Source organism: Rhinoderma darwinii, chromosome 7 (assembly GCF_050947455.1).
Source record: "Rhinoderma darwinii isolate aRhiDar2 chromosome 7, aRhiDar2.hap1, whole genome shotgun sequence".
Taxonomy (NCBI): domain Eukaryota; kingdom Metazoa; phylum Chordata; class Amphibia; order Anura; family Rhinodermatidae; genus Rhinoderma; species Rhinoderma darwinii.
The window spans coordinates 127,963,132-127,982,148 of NC_134693.1; the positions used below are offsets into that span (position 1 = coordinate 127,963,132).

General features: G+C 46.2%; 1 protein-coding gene and 1 long non-coding RNA gene across 8 annotated transcripts in view; one reads left to right on the top strand and one right to left on the bottom strand.

Moving 5' to 3' along the window:
* The window catches only part of LOC142658166 (uncharacterized), a 31,027-nt gene extending 22,081 nt beyond the window's left edge, over positions 1-8,946 (top strand). The window contains exons 2-3 of the long non-coding RNA XR_012850048.1: positions 2,088-2,174; positions 7,509-8,946. This is a non-coding gene — a long non-coding RNA (uncharacterized LOC142658166). The remainder of the gene's footprint in view (positions 1-2,087; positions 2,175-7,508) is intronic.
* Positions 1-19,017, bottom strand: part of MAGI1 (membrane associated guanylate kinase, WW and PDZ domain containing 1) — a 381,212-nt gene that overhangs the window by 289,693 nt on the left and 72,502 nt on the right. The window lies entirely within an intron of this gene.

Consider the following 19,017-nt stretch of genomic DNA (forward strand, 5'->3'; position numbering starts at 1 on the left):
ATATGACTTAAGGAAAAAAAAAGGTCTTGATTTTTTTAGAATAGCAACACTCTTGTTTATGGGCTGTGTCTGGTTTAGCCTCATTTGGCCTTAGGTGCAATACCTAAACACAGCCATGAACAAAAGGTGGCGCTGTTTGAAAACAACAGGTTGTTCTGTGCCCCTGTGATTTCATTAATCTAAAAAAAAAAAAACCTGCTATATCTACTGCACTTTATAATTTCATTTTTTACGGTCAGAATGAAGTCGATATTTTCAAAAAGGCCGGCCTTTCTGATTTGTGCTGCTTCTATTCACATTTCCCCACAAGGCTCGGCTGAAAATACATTTATATGTATGAAATTCAACTCTGTGTACTCAGAACAACAAGCACTTGCCAAACACAAAAATCCAATTCAATTATTCCTGCTCGTTCATCCCACAGCAGTGAAAGAAACGACGGGGGAAAATATACCACAACTGACCTACAACATCGCCCGGGCACAGCCCTGAATGAACTGGCATTTTTCATATTTTTTTCTGATTTGATTGTTCTCCAGCAGCTTTTAGATGAAATTGATCTTGTAATTTTACATCCGCCGAAAAAGCAAATTTCAAGGACACTTTTTTTTTTCCCCAGTAGATAATAAAACACTAGTTTGGAGATAAAACATTACCCGACATTTGGGTAAACATAGAAAACGTAATCATCTAAGAAATTTGAGCACTAAAAAAAAATAAATAAAAAAAAAAATAAAAAGCATCCTAACCAACTAATTTATGTGCAGTTAATAAAAAAAAAAATAAAAAAAAAATTACAAATGTTTTAACCCACCCCATCACACATTCATGGCCTAGCCTAAGGATGAATTATTAGGCTGTGTTCATACTGTGCGTTTTTTGATAACTCCGCCTAAGAACCAATTCACACCACACGGACCTATATAATTGTGGCCGTTCACACGGCAGTTGTTTCAACGGACCGTGTGAAGGGTCCGTGAGAAAATAGGACATGTCCTATTTTTTCACGCATCCCTCCATAGACTCTACTCTATGGGGGACGCGTGACCCCGCAGCACAGATGCACCTCGGACGTCAAATCCGAGAGGTGCAACGCCCGTGTGAATCTAGCTTTTAACGTAAAATCCCAGAAAACCATTTTAAAATATTACATGCAATTTAGTGCAGAATCAAACACCCTTCTATATGGGTTGATCCTATTCAATTGTTCAACCTAGGCTTTCTGGTGCATGAATAGAATAACTAAAACTTCAGTGAAGACTGACACAGAGCATTATAAAAAGAGCACAAAAAAAATAAAAAACATTAAAGTGAGCTATTCAGGGTCAACTCTGTCTTTTGCTATTAATGGCACAACCAATGTATGAGGCCAAAATAAGAAGTTTATTTTTGGTGGTGGGGGGGGGGGGGGCTCTCTAGTATTCAGAATGCATTGAATGTGTATTACACTTGTCAAGTGTGCATGATTATGGGGAGATATGGATCTTCGGTATATGGCCGGCTTTAGGATCTTGACACTGGTCATGAATTGGTTAAAATAAAGCTCATTTATCATGGATGACTTTCCCTTATGGTTGATCTACTGTATTAGGAGACGACCGCAGATTGCAGGCTGTGACTACAGATATTTGAACATCCTTTCAATAAAACATGAAGCACCTGTCAGCACCAATATACATGTAAATGGGAAGGGGGGGGGGGCTGTGCTTATTTACAAAATAACCTTGATGAAGGGCGGCCATTATTATCCGTGTATTCGTAAAAACATACAAATAAAGCCGCAAAACAGGTGGAGTATTTATTTTATAACCCATATTACAGCACACGTTTGATGCCAAAACAATGAGTAATCAGCAACGTTGTGGCATTACAGGGTGAGCGCTGTATTTTCCTGCCATAAAATGATTGCCTTAAAAAAAAAAAATCCTCACGACCAGGAATGACGAATGGCTCAGAGATGGAAGTCCGTGGCAAGAACATTTCTCTCGCTTTCTGTACTAATCTGCCCTGTTGGACCACGCCAATGGCGAAATAACGTATTACAGATCAGTCCGAATCATGCATTGCATGTATCTATTCTATTACAGACCTGTGGTGGCGAACTACAACACCCAACATGCCCTGGAGATACTGCACACAGCCTAGGTGTATTTAGGGATACATCCTTCCACAATGTAAGCATCGCACCGAATTTGCACCGCAAGTAAATTTCGGCATTTATTTTTTTGCCTATTTCTATCCGTAGCCTGTGGATGAGATTTGTTGAAATCTTATCCACTTTGCTGCTATAGTAATACGCTGTGAAATGTATTCCGTGAAAAATCCACAGATAATCTGCCCCTTGTACACATACCCTAAGGCCTGATTAACACGAGCGTGTGCGTTTTGCGTGCGCAAAATGCACTTAACAGCTGCGTGTGTCATCACCATATGAGGCGCGGCTGCGTGATTTTCGCGCAGCCGCCATCATTATGACACTCCGTTTGGATGTTTGTAAACAGAACAGCACGTGGTGCTTTTCTGTTTACATTCAGAGTTTGACAGCTGTTGCGCAAATCACGCAGTTCGCACGGAACTGCTTCCGTGCGGCCTGCGTGGTTTTCACGCACCCATTGCGCTGAAATATAGAACATGTCGTGAGTTTTACGCAGCGGACACACGCTGTGCAAAACCCACGGACTGTCTGCACTGCCCCATAGAGTAATATAGGTGCGTACGACACGCGTGAAAAGCACGCGCGTATATTACGCTCGTGTAAATGATGCCTAAAGCAGTGTTTCCCAAACTAGGGGGTTGTGTTAAGACCTCAGGGGGGGGGGTCGCGAGCCTCTCACCGATTTTCCCGTTTCTACGTCTTCAGGACGCAGATACAGTTGAATCCAATGCAGACGGCTCCTTGCTCCAGCATTCACTATGCCATGAGCGGCGCGGCGCAGACAGGCACGATATAGTGATGTCATCGTGCCAGTCTGTGCCGAGCTACACACTGCACAGACTGAAGGATCAGAATGATCTCCTCCACTCGTTGAGGGTACGGGGATAAAGGAGTAACTATTTTTTTTATTTTTTTATTAGGCACTATAGCAACATTATATTGGGTATGGAGGGCCGCTATTGGGCATTATACTGTGTGGGGGCCTCATTTTGAGAATGGAGCTAAGTACCGGCATCTAACTATAAATGATGATACACGTCAGACAAAATGGGGCCAAGTACGGTACTGGGGGTTCCCAAACAAAAGTCTTGGCCAAAAGTGGGTCCCGGCCTCAGAAAGTTTGGGAACCTCTGCCCTAAGGGTATGTTCACACGGCGGGGGTCCGTAACGGCTGAAATTACGGGGATGTTTCAGCCTGAAAACATCCCCGTAATTTCAGCCGTACCGGCATGTGCAGGCGCTTGAACGCCGCGTCAATTACGGCCGTAATTAGCGCTGCTATTCATTGGAGTCAATGAATAGCGGCTCCAATTACGGCCAAAAAAGTGACAGGTCACTTCTTCTACGCGGGCGTCTATTTACGCGCCGTCATTTGACAGCGGCGCGTAAATATACGCCTCGTGTGAACAGACAAACGTCTGCCCATTGCTTTCAATGGGCAGATGTTTGTCAGCGCTATTGAGGCGCTATTTTCAGACGTAAATCGGGGCAAAAACGCCCGAATTACGTCCGTAAATAGGCCGTGTGAACATACCCTAAAGGAACTTCACCTTTAAGGGAATACCCACCTTGTTTTTTCAAGGGTACGTCCACACACAGCAGACACTTCAGAATGTCTGTGCGGATTTTCTGTACAGAGATTCAACAGAATTTTTGCAAACAAAATTAAGAGGTTAATTTCCGCACAATTCTGTAACATATATATATATATATTTTTTAATTACATTTTTTTTAAATCTGCATTGCGCTGTTCCTCTGTTATTCCTCCTTCAAAATTATGAGTAAATTGACAACTGGTTATTACCATTCCCAATGTCAAAGGGGAGTGTCCCTACAGTCTCACTCTGTCAGCACTGATTGGACAGTGTCAGTCTGTGTAGGGACACACCACCAACTGGTAACACCCACCTGTCAATTTATTCATACATTTCTAGGAAGAATAACAGAGGAACGGCACAATGTAGAGTTCTAAGGAAAGACGTTCCAGAATTTTTATTTCTTGGGGAATACAATTATTTACTTAAACAAGACCTATCAGGATAGGTGACAGATCCTCTTTAATCCAATTAGAACTTGCACCAAAGATTGATCGCTCCTGTGAATCCGAACATAATTTCTAGCAAATCTCCCAGCACAATCCATTACTCCATGAAGAATGCACCTACAAGCCTTCAGCAATTCAAGTAAAACTGCAATTTATAGAGCTGGGAACACATTACAGCCACTACAATGACATACAGTGGAGAACAGCGGCTATTGGGTTTTATTTTTTTTGAGCGTCTAATGTTCCAGGAAATAAAAATGTCATTCTCTCATTACGACAAAATGTCATTGCCTTCCTTAAGAGACGATCAGTAATGTCCACGGTCAAACATCAATCAGCTAATTACCTTTCATAGAGAAATGTGAGCCAGGTCAGCGTCACTTAGCAAGATTATCAAAGTATCTCATCGGGGATCCGTTGTTTCACATAAATGTAATACAGGCTCATTTCTGCACCCGTATTAAAGGCGGCAAATCTCAGCACAACCGTGGGTCTAATGGCCTGAACTAACAGCATCATAGTCCCTATGATGCTGTTAGTTCAGGTCGTTGGACCCGCTGTCGGGTCGAATGACCGGTTTTAGGTAGAAAATAAACGTGGCAGATTTAGGATGTGATGGATATGCAGTAATGCACATAAGTTAAAGGCTATGTACACCATTGAATTTTAATTTATTTATTTTTTTAAATGTTTAGCAGTGTGATCAGTACAACTTTCTAAATACTTTCTATTCAATTATTTTTACTTTTTGAGATACAGCTGCTTTGTATCCTGTATACCGAGAAGCTGCATTGTGCGCGAAAACCTGAATCCGTCAGGTCCGCGGGACTGACTGTTTCAGTGACAGCGGGTCCTGCTTAGATGTAACAGATAGTGGCTCGATCCCGCAGACCGTGAACCCGTCAGTCCCGCGGACCTGATGGATACAGGTTTCAGCGCTAGTTGGAGCTGCTCTGTATACAGAATACAAAGCCGCTGTATCTCAAAAAAAATATTTTTTATAAAAACTATTTAGAAAGTTGCACCAATCACACGGCCGTATATAATATATATAATTCAATGGTGTACACAGGCTATAAACAACCTTGTAAACGCATTGATTTACTTATCTTGTACAGATCAAGAGTTATATTGGTTGCTACTGGAAACAGTCAGTCAGCAAGCTAGACAACTGATATTCCCCACTCCCAACAGTTTAGCTGCTCCTATATTGCAGCTGGACAGCTAGTTTTTCCTATTCGGAATATTGTACAGTGTCTCTTGTAAAGACAAACACTGCCCAAAAGGCAAATGACCAGAGCAAGTTACACTGGGAGAGTTCCGCTCTGAAGCCTAGAGAATTGTCAATTCTACTGTAAACGACAGTACAGGCTGTAAATCAGAATAGAAGAGAAAGAAAAGTCAAAACAAAATAAGACCAATTTTATTTGAAAAACATTGCTCGCCAACTACAAATTCTACATTTATTGCTCTATGTTAACCCACAAGGCTTCAAGTGGTTTAACAGCTCAATCCTGTAATTTCTGAATTTAAACATCTACCAAAACAAAGTCACTCTGGGTATTTTCCAACAATAATTCACCCGACTGTTTACACATGACTGAATCAGGCCTACAAAATTACAAACGCAGGACATATCCCAGAATCCAGCACTGCCAAACACAAACTCAAATGTACAATGCAAAGTAGCAAAGAAAAAATCCCCAGGACTAGGAGGCTCATGATCAGATTATAGAAGGCTCGTCTGATCTGTACCAACTACAAAATACTGTACACAGACGGCCACTGACGTTGAGAGACATATCGAAGCTCCGGGGCCCTAATGCAAAATCTGTAACAGAACCCCCCACCTGCCATGTGCCATTCAAAATACTGTTGTCTTATGTGGCAAAGGGGGTTAGGGGTATAGAACAGGCAAGGGGGGGGGGGGGATGACACATCTGAGTGGGCCCCAACCCAGTAGGCCCCCAACACAGTATAGTTCCCCTATAGCTGCCCTCACAAAGGATAATTCCCCTACAGCTGCCCCATACAGGATAACGCTCACATAGCTGACCCCACACAGGATAACGCCCCTTAGTGCCCCCCACACAGTATAATGTCCCTATAGCTGCCCCCACACAGTAGAATGCCTCCATAATGCCTGTGCCTAATAAAATAAATAAAATACTCCCCTATCCCCGTTCCCACGAGGAGATCTCTCTGCTCCTCCAGTCTGTGCAGTGTGTGGCTCGGCACAGACAGGCGCAATGACGCGACTATGTTGCGCCTGTCTGTGCCAAGCCGCTCACGGCGTTACAGTGAATGCGCTGGAGCATGGAGCCATCAACTCCCCGCTTCAGCATTGGATTCAAATGTAACCGTGTCCTGTGGAAGCAGATACAGTCGATACTGGGACGTGCCACTGTTGGCGGATTGGCCTTGGTCCCCACCATCCTGGGCCACAGCCCCACATCCGCTAGCTACACCTCTGGAGGCGGGGTCTTTGGGACCCTTTAGGCATCAGGTGCAACTCCTCCTTGGCAGCTTTCTAGCACCACTCCATTATGGAATTGTCAATATCTGTGACTAGCGTAGCTGAACTGCCTAATGGTAGTCTGAAATCCACCTCCTGTCTTATTTGAGGTTCTGGCGGCTGTTCTGTCCCTATCCATGCTTTACACTGCAGCGTCCTATTCAGATTGTTTTATACGCAGAAGTCAAACACAGTCCCACCACTAGCTCACCAGGAAGTCAGTGCATGAAGAGTTGATTTCCATTACAGCTAGGATATAAAGGATTATAAAACAGCCATCATTTTGTGCTATCACTTTTGTGAAAACCTAAAAAGGAGTTATCTAGTTTAGGGAAAGCATGTTTAAATACCCTATTAGGGAATTCTGAGCTAATCGAGAGGAATCCTTCCTCATTCAGGACCCTCATCTATTACCCACAGGGGCTATAAGGTGCATCTCTTTCCCAGGAAGGAGCCAGTACGTCCATGCATTATTTGGATGGCTGATTAATTTCAATAGGCATCAATGTAATGCTTCATTTCCCCTGTAGTGGCGCTGCAGGAGAATTTAACACTTGATGGCAGATTTCCCCACAGATTACAGCTGATCGCTGGGAGTCACAGCAGCGGGACAAACTGTGATCAGCTTATTTTTGTGGGATCCTTCCAATAAGGGATTATAAAACGCAGGACATAACCAGGAATTTCAAAACTCAAAACGAAAGAGACTAACATGGGGGGGTTTATCTTGAACTGTGGTGTTTTGTTTTGTTTTTTATTCTGGAAATACTCTTCGATTTACTTTACATTTTCAGATCACATCCCAGATGAGCACTTCCCCATATACAAGGATAATTACACCACCAGTTTTCATATGATCACTTTAATATGGATACCTGAATGTGATGCAGGACTAGATTTCCAACGAGCGGCCACAGTAAAGAAGAATAACTCTGTCGTTTTCTTGTGCCAAGTGCATTCAGAGCCGACTGTCTTCACATGCACTATATTCATGGCTCCTACCACAAGCACTTAAATCAATATGAAATGTGGTCCAGTACTCCATATGATTTAAGATAAATTACTTTACTACATAAATCTGTTTTATGGTGAGAGTCACAATTACACTCATGTCTCGTTTTATGTACCACAGTCCTCTCTATGCTTTTATGTAGGACTTGGAAAGAATACTGTAATGGTCTACATTATAAGGATAAACAGGAAAGTTTTTGGATCACCGGGGAAAAAAAAAAAAAAAGGATTGTGGGTGAAGAGGGAAAACTGGTAATATTTCACTGGAGCTCAGGAGTTTCTAGCACCAGGTCCCAGAGGCATAAATGGCAGGTATTTTACCCGATGCCCCAGATCACCACATTTAATTGCCTCTACATCCATCTCCCTTGCCTATGGTGCCCCAGGTATCATCAAAAGTCTACAAACACCCCTGCCAGGGCTTCGATGTTCACAGCTGTGACCACCTATCTCTATGTCTGCAGATTCGTCCTTATAAGCAACGAACATCATGCAGCATCTGAAAAAAAAACAAAAACTGTTGTCTGGGACCCACCACGGGGGTCCCAGAGAACATGCTTGAGTTGTATGAACACTTCAAGTGCTTGGCTGAATCATTCATAGTTTGATATTTGATGGCCCAGAAATTATGGTGAAACATGCTTTGCCATTACTAGCAAACAAATAATTTTTGACCCCACACTTGTTTTTGGCAATAGTGGGGGGGACCAGAGAAAACACCTGCTACCCCCACCATTGTCGAAAACCAAAGAGCAGAACAAGCACACGATGTCCCACTACTTAGAGTTTAATGGGAGTGATGGATACAGCCAAATAAGAGCACTAGGTTAAGAGCACCCGGCTCTTTCCAACTTTTTCATTTTCCGAGGATTAGAAAAAACAAGACTGCCCTTTTTTTTTTTCAGAAACAGTGCCATACATGTCCATGTCTGGACGAGCAGCCCCACTCCTTTGAAGTGAATGGGGCTGAGGTGGCACTGTTTTTGAAAGAAAGTAGACAGTGTTTTTCTAACCCTGGACAAACCCTTAAAGGAAGACGGACGGTGAATGCTTGTTCTGCTCTTGGGTTGAGAACAGGGATTTTGTCCGATCTTTTTGGCAATGGTGGGGTTTCCATAGGCGGGCCACCAACTACCTTATTTAGAACTTGTTCGATTGCCGGTTCCAAAAGTAAAAAAAAAAATAGTCATGGGTCAAGGTTTTCGGCGAAAGAGAAAAAAAAAAAAAAGTGCAGTTGCCAAAAGCAACCAGTTACACAAATATATATATATATATAAAATCTCATTGGTTGTTTTAGGCAGCACCTGATGTTTTCTTTAGAACTTTTTTTTTTATAAAAAAAAAATCCACTGGAGCACAGAAAAATACCAAATCATGACATAGTATAACAATCTAAAAAAAAATAAAAAATAAAATAGACAATACGGTTGAATGGGTTCATCATTAAGAGACAATTCTGTTAGTTAGATTGTACAGCTCATTAAAGAACTCATTAACTTGCAAGCACAAAAGCTTGTCTATCTTCTCCAGCCTCTTGGTAATGAAAGGCTTGCCTTTCATTAAACATTTACAATGGCGGACCTCTTCGTACAGCTCCGTAATTACTATAGTTCCAAAAAAAGAACATGGTTCCACCGTGTGATCAGGGAACATCATTTTGTAACACAGAACATGTACTTTGTCATTGTGTAATCGTCTGATGCTTTTGAATAAATTATTAAAACATACTAGCTTACCATTAGGTGTCTCCGCAAGTTATAATGCAGCTATAGAGGGTATAATACTTCTTATAGACTTCATCAAGATAACTCCAGTAGAACTGGAGACATTTCTTAAAGGTGGTAAAAAGATATTGCCTGGAGGATGGTAGAAAGAAATGTGTTTCTGTGGCTATTACCCATTTTAACGCCTTGGTGCAAAACTAGTATTAAATAATGGATAATAAGACACCATTGAAGGGTTTAGGGGTGTAACTATAAGAAGTGCCAAGGTCGCAGCTGGGGACCCAAAGGCCCATCTGCCTCATAAGAATAGGCCGGTATTGACATCTTGACATTTGGTAGGTAGAGGTTACAGATTTTGTATTGGAGCTCAGTAAAAGGGATCCACCTCCACCGAAACCAATTCCAAATTACATAGAACTGTGATGGCAGCCAAAGTTTGCCCATTGCTTACTTGGACCTAAAAAGGGGTTGTCCATCCACAGACAACTGATGACCTATCCACAGGACAGGTCATCAGTGTATGATCGGTGGGTGTTTGTTACCCAGACCCCGCACAAATCAGATGTTCCGGCTGCCTCCGGGCACCGGACGTCCATGCCAGAAGCAGATGGCTCCGATTACGGAATAGTAGTCGAGCTGCAGCTCTGCTCCTATCCAAGTGAATAGGAGCAGAGTTGCTGTTCTGCAGCACGGCCGCTATGCAGTGCTCTGAGCCACGTGCTTCTGGCTTCGAATACCGCATACCCTGCATAACTTCAAAGCAGCTGCTCGGTGCGGGGTCCGGGTATGGGACCCCTACGATCATATACTGATGACCTATCCTGTGGATAGGTCATCAGTTGTCAGTGCCTGGACAACCTCTTTAAAAAGGGAAACTCCAGGCATCTGGATACACTATTATACTTATAGAATGGCTGAAGGGGGCGTTGCATAACACAGGTATCCAAAGAGCACCTAAGCGAGAATCCCTGTGTCAAGAAGAGGCTGGACGCAGCAGGGTGAAGGGAGGCCGACATGACCGTCCTGGTAGGGAAAGGGTTAATTAGGTGAGGGAGAGTTGGTAGGAGCTGAAGGAGGGACGGGGAGGAGTTAAGGGGGACGGGGGGCCGTTACTGCGCTTCCCGCTGTTTCTCGGCATTGAGCCGGAAGCAGCGGGAGGAGTAACATAAGAAGCAAGTAAGCTCCCCGTTGCCCGGCTTTTAGTAATGGCAGAAGCCCTTATGTTAGAGCGGCTGCGTGCCGCTGCTGTGCACCACGGTCCCGGATGGCTAGAGGAGACCGTGGCTGCAATAACTAGGATCCCGGACGCCGTTTCGCCACGTCGGGCACGGCGTTCGGGGTCTGTTGAAAGGGACAGGCTCCCCTCCCCCGGCCCCCTTACGAGCATGGCTATGGCGGCGGGGGGGGGGAGTCGGCAACAACCGCTCCTGCGCTGGGCAGGCAGAGAGCGGTGCCAGGGGTGACGGCGACGCAGGCTGGGTCGACCCGTCCCTCTCGGCGGTCCCGACCTCCAGAGCGCCTCAGTCCGGAGGTAGTCCCGCGGACACGGCGTCGCAGAGGGAGCCCGATCCCGGACGCTGCAGGCCAGGCAGCTGGGAGGACCGCCCCTTCCCAGGCCCTGCGTCCTGGCAGGAATCCCAGGCCGCGACGGGGTCCGGCGGTAAGCAGGGAGTCGCAGGCTGGGCTCCCTGTCACCCCTCCCCCATCAGATGGAAGATTTGGAGAACAAGGTACGGCCGCCCCGCATGGTGATGTTCCGGCCAGGGGGCAGGCTTCGTCAGGATCATCTAGACGGACGACTAGATCTGCAGCGACGTCAAGGCAACAGGTCCGGTCGGAAGTCTGGGTCCCGGCGGTCGGGCGGCAGGTTGCCGGCCCATCGGTCAGCGCGTCCTCATCCCCGTTCCGAAGATGTCGTTGGGAGGGACAGTCGTCGGCGAGAGAAGAACTGGAGGAAGGTGAACTGGACGTGTATCGTCGAGGTCAGGATGGTCCGGCTGACGGGAACACAGCGCCTGTGCAGCCCGGTGAGTGTATAACTCCATCTTTGTCTTATCCAGCGATTTTTATGTCAGGTGTCGGCGGGGGGGCGGCTAGCATTGCATCGGGGGCCGGTAGTGGCGCGGGCGGACGCGACGGAGCGGGTTTGGCAGACTTAGTGGGTTGCTTAAGGGAGCTGGTGGGGCGCCTGGATAGGGCCGCGGCGCCGGTAGTAACGGAAGTGTCTCCTGCGGTAGTTTGGGAAGGCCCCAGGGACGTGGGATCGTTACAGGCGCGTCCTGTGGTGGCGGTTAGAGAGGCGGTCGCGGTGTCGGTACAGACCGAGGCACAGAAGGACGGCGATCGAGTGCGTATGGACGATCGTGCTCGGGGGGAGGTGTATGTTTGTTTTGAGGGTCCGTTGGGGGCGCATTTAAAGCAGGAGGTGCGTGATCGGATCTGGAAAGACGAATATGTTGAAATTTTTTCTCTCTTGCCGCTGGCTAAATTTAATTTGGATAAGAGCAAGCGGGATGAGAGTAAAAAGGACGAGGAGGAACGGCGGCGGTATAGGCTTATCCCGCAGACGTTCGTTAATTGGTCGCAGGCGTTCGCCATATTGGCTAGTGTGATAGGGGAAAAGGCGCCGGAAAATTGTTCGGCGTTATTTTGTTATTTTGATGCCATTGGGGAGGCTCATAGGGCGTATGGGGGTCAGGCGTGGCTGCGATATGACGAGCAATTCCGTCAGCGGAAGGCGGTTCGGCCGGCGATTCGGTGGGACCAGAAGGATATTGCTCTCTGGTTACGGGTTACGGCTCCGGTTAGGCAGCCCTTTCCCGGGAGCGGTGGCCAGGGAGGCCAGCTTAGTCAGAGTGGACAAAGCGGCGGGGGAAAGGCGGGGTTTTGCTGGCAATTCAATGAAGGTCAGTGCAAGTTCGGGGCCACGTGCAAGTTCAAGCACGTGTGCTCCGAGTGTAATGGTGCATCACACGGGGCGGCAAAATGTATGCGAAAAAAGAGGTCCGGGAACCAGCACGGGGCTGGTCAAGGGGGTGTCGCCGGTGAGGGTGGAAAGGATGGCCCCTTATCTAAGTGAGTATCCGGATAGGGCGGCAGCTAAGTTGCTTTATGAAGGGTTTTGTGTTGGTTTTGTTATTCCTCCGCCTCCTTATGAGGTTCCGGTTACGCGGAGGAATTTAAAATCGGCTTACTTGCATGCGGAAGTCGTGTCGGAAAAGTTGTTAAAAGAAGTTTTGTTGGGGCGCATGTCGGGGCCATTTGTTGAGTCGCCGGTAAAAGATTTAGTTGTGTCCCCTTTGGGTATTGTCCCTAAACGCGAGCCCGGAAAGTTTCGTTTGATTCAACATTTATCGTATCCCAAAGGTTCGTCGGTAAATGACGGGATTGATCACGAGTTGTGTTCCGTAGTTTATACCTCATTCGATAAGGCGGTGGGGTTAGTGCGGGCTGCGGGTCCGGGGGCGCTGCTAGCAAAAACCGACATCGAGGCGGCGTTCAGGTTGTTGCCGGTCCATCCAGAAAGCCAACGGCTGTTGGGTTGTTGTTGGAATGGGGCCTTTTACGTGGATCGGTGCCTTCCGATGGGGTGTTCTCTTTCTTGTGCATACTTCGAGGCGTTTAGTAGCTTCGTGGAGTGGGTAACGAGGGGAGTATCCGGGGTCGACTCGTTGATCCATTACTTAGATGATTTTTTGTGCGTTGGCCCGGGGGGTTCGCCGGTTTGCGGTAATTTGCTTCATGCACTACAGAAGGTGGCGAGGGATTTTGGGATCCCTTTGGCGCCGGAAAAAACGGAGGGCCCGGTAGCGACGATTTGTTTCTTGGGAATCGAAATTGACTCGGTGGCAATGGAGTGTCGGCTCCCGGCGGATAAGTTGGGGGCTTTGAGGCTGGAGGTTCGACGGGCTTGTAGAATGAAGAAAATGGCGCTGAGGGAGCTTCAGTCGCTGCTGGGGAAGTTGAATTTCGCCTGCCGGATTATGCCGATGGGGAGGGTGTTTGGTAGGAGGTTGGCGGCGGCAACGGCGGGAGTGCGCGCGCCGCATCATTTTGTGCGGCTCAAGGAGGAGCACCGAGCTGATCTTCAGGTTTGGGATGACTTCTTGGGCCAGTACAATGGTCGCTCGCTATGGATGGCGCCTGCGCAGGATACGAGTGATTTGAATATTTTTACGGATGCGGCTGGGGTGGGTGGTTTTGGAGCTTATGGGGGAGGTCCGTGGTGCGCGGGTCAATGGCCGGCTAGCTGGGTGTCCAGTGGACTCACGCGGAATCTGGCCCTGCTCGAGCTGTTTCCCATCGTGGTGGCGGCTACCATTTGGGGGGACAGGCTCAGGGATAAGAAGGTCCGTTTTTACTGCGACAACATGGGGGTGGTGCTGGCCATTAATAACATCACGGCGTCCTCTCCTCCGGTAGTTCAATTGTTGCGACATTTAGTGTTGGTGTGTTTGTCATTGAACGCGTGGGTGGTGGCGGTGCATGTCCCGGGTGTTCAGAATTGTATCGCTGATGCTCTTTCTCGCTCGCAGTGGGACCGGTTTCGGCAATTGGCACCGGGAGCGGAACGTCTCGGGTTGGCGTGTCCGGAGCATCTGTGGGATCTGGTATCGGTCCCGTAGAGCAGCTGTTAAAAAGGTCTTTGGCGCGCGCGACGTGGAGTGCGTATGCTGCTTTTTGGAGGCAGTGGGAGGAGTGGTTAAGAGAGTTGGGTGACGTCAATACGGACAGAGACAGGTTGGTGGCACTTTTGTACTGGTTAGGGGACGCCTGGGAGTCGGGGTTTTCAGTAGCGAAGGTGAACCGGTTCATATCTGCGGTGGCGTTTGGGTTTAAGCTGCGGGGTTTTCGGGATGTATCGAAGGAATTTCTGGTATCGCAGGCTTTGATGGGGTTGCGTCGAGGTTTGGTGGAGGCGGATAGTAGAAGGCCGGTGTCGTTTGCTTTGCTTAACTCTTTGGGCGGTTCATTAGCATCGGTATGTCGTTCTGCAGATGAAATGGTTTTGTTTCGATTGGCTTTTTCGTTAGCGTTTTTTGGAGCATTTAGAATAGGGGAGTTGGTGTCGCCAAGTACAAAACGGGCAGGGGGGCTGAGATCTGGGGAGGTGAGCCTATTTGCAGATCGGCTAGAGGTATGGTTGCGTCGATCAAAAACTGACCAAGTAGGGAAGGGAAAGCTGATAGTTTTGTTCGCCCTCCCGGGGTCGGTCATGTGCCCTGTAGAGTGCATGCGGGGTTTTACGCAAAACGGGGGGTCTCCAGATTTGCCTCTGTTACGTCATGTGGACGGGTCGTTTTTGTCCAGGTTTCAGTTTGGAGCTGTATTTAAAAAATGTTTGGCGGCTGTTGGTGTTGCGGCAGGGTCATATTCATCTCATTCCTTCAGGATTGGCGCAGCAACGGAAGCGGGGCGCTGGGGGTTGGATGATGAAGGGGTGAGGCGTATTGGTCGTTGGGAGTCTAAAAGGTTTAAGTCCTATGTCCGCCCCCATATGTTATGATTGGGGTTGTTTACGCTTTACAAATGTTATATTGGTGGTGCCTAATTGTTTTTTCCGTTTCAGATTCGCCTCCTTGTCTGGTGTGGTTGATGGGTCATTCGTACGTGCACTGGGGGGCTTTGAGGGCGGACGTCCGCCCGGATGGTCGCCAGTTGCGCATTCCGCGACAGGATGCGGTTGTGCATTGGCTGGGTTTTAGAGGTATGTCGTGGAACAGGGTGTTGGCGGAATTCCAGACATATGCGCGGCTTGATAGGGTTCCGGAGGTTTTAGTGTTGCACGTGGGTGGGAATGACTTAGGAGTCCGCCCTTTTCGTGAGTTGGTGCGGGATATCAAACATGATATGTTGTGTTTGTGGGTATCTTATCCCAAGTTGGTGGTAGTGTGGTCGGACATAGTCCCAAGAAAGCATTGGCGGTTAGCTAGATCGGTGGAGAGAGTCAATAAGGCTCGCATAAAGGTTAACCGGGCGGTGTCCCGTTTTGTGGCAAAGAACGGGGGCATTTGCGTAAGGCATAGGGATTTGGAGTCAGGAGTGGGGAATTTCTGGAGAAGTGACGGGGTTCATCTGACCGAGGTTGGCATTGATCTGTGGAGCTTGGCGATAGCAGAAGGCATAGAAAGGGCGGTGGTGGTGTGGAGGAACTCACAGGCTTAAGGGGGTCAAGGCCTGTTTCGCTGTGGCGGGGGGAGTCCTTGAGGCCAGTCAGTACAAAATGGTGGGGGGGTCGCATCGGGGGTATGCGTCCCCCAAAAAAGGTACATGGTTGAAGACTTCATCGGGTGTTATCCCTTTGAAGTGGTCTTCTGGTAGAAGGTATATCACTTGAAGGCTTCATCGGGTGTTATCCCTTTGAAGTGGACTTCTAGTGGTCGGTATATCACTTGAGGGCTTCATCGGGTGTTATCCCCTTGAAGTGGACTTCTAGTGGTTGGAGCCATCTGCAGAGGTGAACGGTGCTTCCGAGCTGGTTTACGGCTGGAGGTAATTGGTGGTTTGCAGATGGCTAATTCGGTGTGTTCTTAATAAGGAACATCTGAAGGGGCTTCAAGGACTTCCTCTGCTCGGGTTAATGTTAACGTTTAATTGTTATTTATGATTCTGACCCATGTTGGGTCATGTGAATTATTAGGAGGAATTCTATGGCGGATTCCTAACTAGTTATCCGAATGTTTCGGATTTAAATTGTTTTCATAAAACTGTGAGATTAATAAACGGCTGCTGTGGCCATTTCACATCCAACCTCGGTGTCATGTGTCTTTACTAAGTGGGGGTGGGGGGGATAGTATGGTCTAAGGTTAACACACGACTCTACCTAGGCAGGTCATGCACCAGCCCCCTCAGGCCTGGCACAAGGTGGAACACATTGGACCTCTTATCCAAACGGTCTTGTTGCCCAAACCAATCAATCAGAACCCAGCGGTCACATAAATTGCTCTGGAAAAAAATGATATCTATGCGACAATTCGTTGCTATAAAGCTACAAAGAATTTTTTTCCTGTCAGACAGTTTTGACAAATGAGGCCTAGAGTATCAGTTTTGTCAAAAGCGTTCCTTGAAAGAACAACTATTGTCCCTTGGAATTTAAAAAGTCTTAAAAGTGGTTGTCCGGTTTGGATAATATCTTCTGGTTAGAAGTGTCTTTTGACAATAAATTTATAACAAAGAGGCCCCCAGCTTTCAGTTGTAATCTATAATCGGTGGGAGAGCCTGTCGGTAAGTGTGCAATTTCTCGGCAGCACCACCACAGGGGAAATGAAGCATTACACAGTGCTTATTCAAACCAATAGGCTCAAAAGATTCCTGCGCTATTAACTCAGAATTTCCGTAATAGGGCACATGGGAATGTTTTCTAAACTAGACAACCCCTTTAATTTTCATATGGGACATATTTGTTTTTTTTAAAAATAATTCAGAATTCCCCTTTATATGTAGATTTTCTTTTCAGGAATGCTGTAGGCCCAGGCTGCTATTTCCTAAAACACATTGTTCCAATGTAGCTAATAAACTCCATATAAAAGCATAAAGCAAGCCTGTCACCGGGAGAGATCACTAGGTCAAGGATTCTTTCAGATGCCTTCAATGTAGAAAAACTAGCAGCACATCAGCAGTGATCTCCCCCATGTAAGCCTACATAAAGGGGATTCATTTTAGAATTACCTCCCATGGCTCCTCCCATGGCACCCCCCACCTGCCCCCCCCCCATTTACTATCGCACCCTCTGTAAGGGCACAAGTCGACCACCTACTCAAAAACGTCTGAAAAGTTTAGACTTTAGTCTGACTCCACTGTATTTATGGTTCATTGTTTCCATTATTCAGAATTACTTACCAGGGACATCACAAGAATGTGCAGGCGTTTAGCATGCAGAACTTTCTAGGGGGATATTAATGTAGTGTCATCGCTGTCCTCATAAGGTTTATTTGCTTGGGATATTTCTACTTATTTGCATAATTCAAATCTTATGCGACTCCATACACTGAAAATGTAAAACTTTGGTTTAGCTTTTTTGATACAGAGCTGAAATTCTTTGACATAGACTGAGTTATGCCTGCAGCCACCACTAGAGGGAGCTTACTGTATACAACTTATCTAGTAAGCTCCCCCTAGTGGTGGCTGCAGACAGACAGAATTTTATAATTTAACTTTATATATAAAATCGACATGATGTTAAAAAATGGGCAAACACTTTAAACTTTGTATCTCATCGGAGCTCCCACAATGCACTTCTCTCTAGTAACATGATACCATTATACTTACATACGCACAACTGACAATAACTGTGAATATCCATGATTAGCGACAATAAGCGCAACCTAATTGTCCCCTTTTTCTTCCCCTTGATGAAAATTGTTCATTGTTCTCCGAGAATCTAGATTCATTTGTTGATTTGGAACTTCCGACTCATTGCAGTTCCTGTTTTCTTTTACAAGCAAGTCAACTTTTTACAGAATTTGTTTTCTCCTGTAGCTCTCCCACACTCTAAAAGCAGGAAGAGGAAGCGAGGTACAGCTAAAAAAAAAAACAAGTGATCAAAGTTATTCTGCGAAAACGAGCGCCTTGTTTATACTTCCCAGTAAATCCAAGTTGGGCAGATAATGGTTCTCTCTTCTGCCCCTTATTAAAACACATACAAGTTTTTAAACAGTATTGGATTTAAAAAAAAAAAAAAAAAAAGAGTGATGGAGTATTAGGGTATGTTCACACGCTTAACAAAAAACTTCAGAAATTATGGAGCTGTTTTCAAGGGAAAATAGCTCCTGTTTTCAGACTTTTTTGAGCAACTCGCTGCGTTTTTTTACAGCCGCTTTTGGAGCGGTTTTCAATAGCGTCTATGAGAAAACGGCTCCAAAAACGTTCCAAGAAGTGTCCTGCACTTCTTTTGACTAGCCGTCATTCTACGTGCCGTATTTTGACAGCGACGCATAAAATAAAGGCTTGTGGGAACAGAACATCGTAAAACCCATTGCAGGCAATGGGCAGATGTTTGCAGGCATAATGGAGCCGTCTTTTCAGGCATAATTCGAGGTGTATGGTGATACATTCTTGATAGGTAGTCGTGCCTTGGATTTCTGCTTTTAGATTATAAGGCTAATGCAGGTTCTGAAAAGGTTTTTGGTTATGGGTAAAAATGAGATAAATAAACAAGAGAAGCAGTACTTGCCTATTCTTTCCCCCGGCGATCCAGCATTGACGCTGGGTTGGAACTCCCATCGATTGTTTACATGCACGATGCACGTTACCGCTGCAGCAATCATGTGTTGTATTTCTAACATTATGCCAGAAAAACATTTAGTCAGTGATGAGCCCAACTGATTGGCTGGTCTGGACACATGCTACATCCATGTAAACAATTATTGAGAGTTCCACCGGGAGAAAGGATACTGCTTGTTTATCCAATTTGCGGCCATTACCAAATACATTTTCCAGAATCTGGATAACCCCTTTAAACTTCTTGGAATTTGTCCGGGTGAAGTAACAGTTCACTTACTACTGACTACTTTCCTCTTATGTAGAGTTACCATTAGCAAACAAAGCAAATGTCTCAATTAGAAAACCC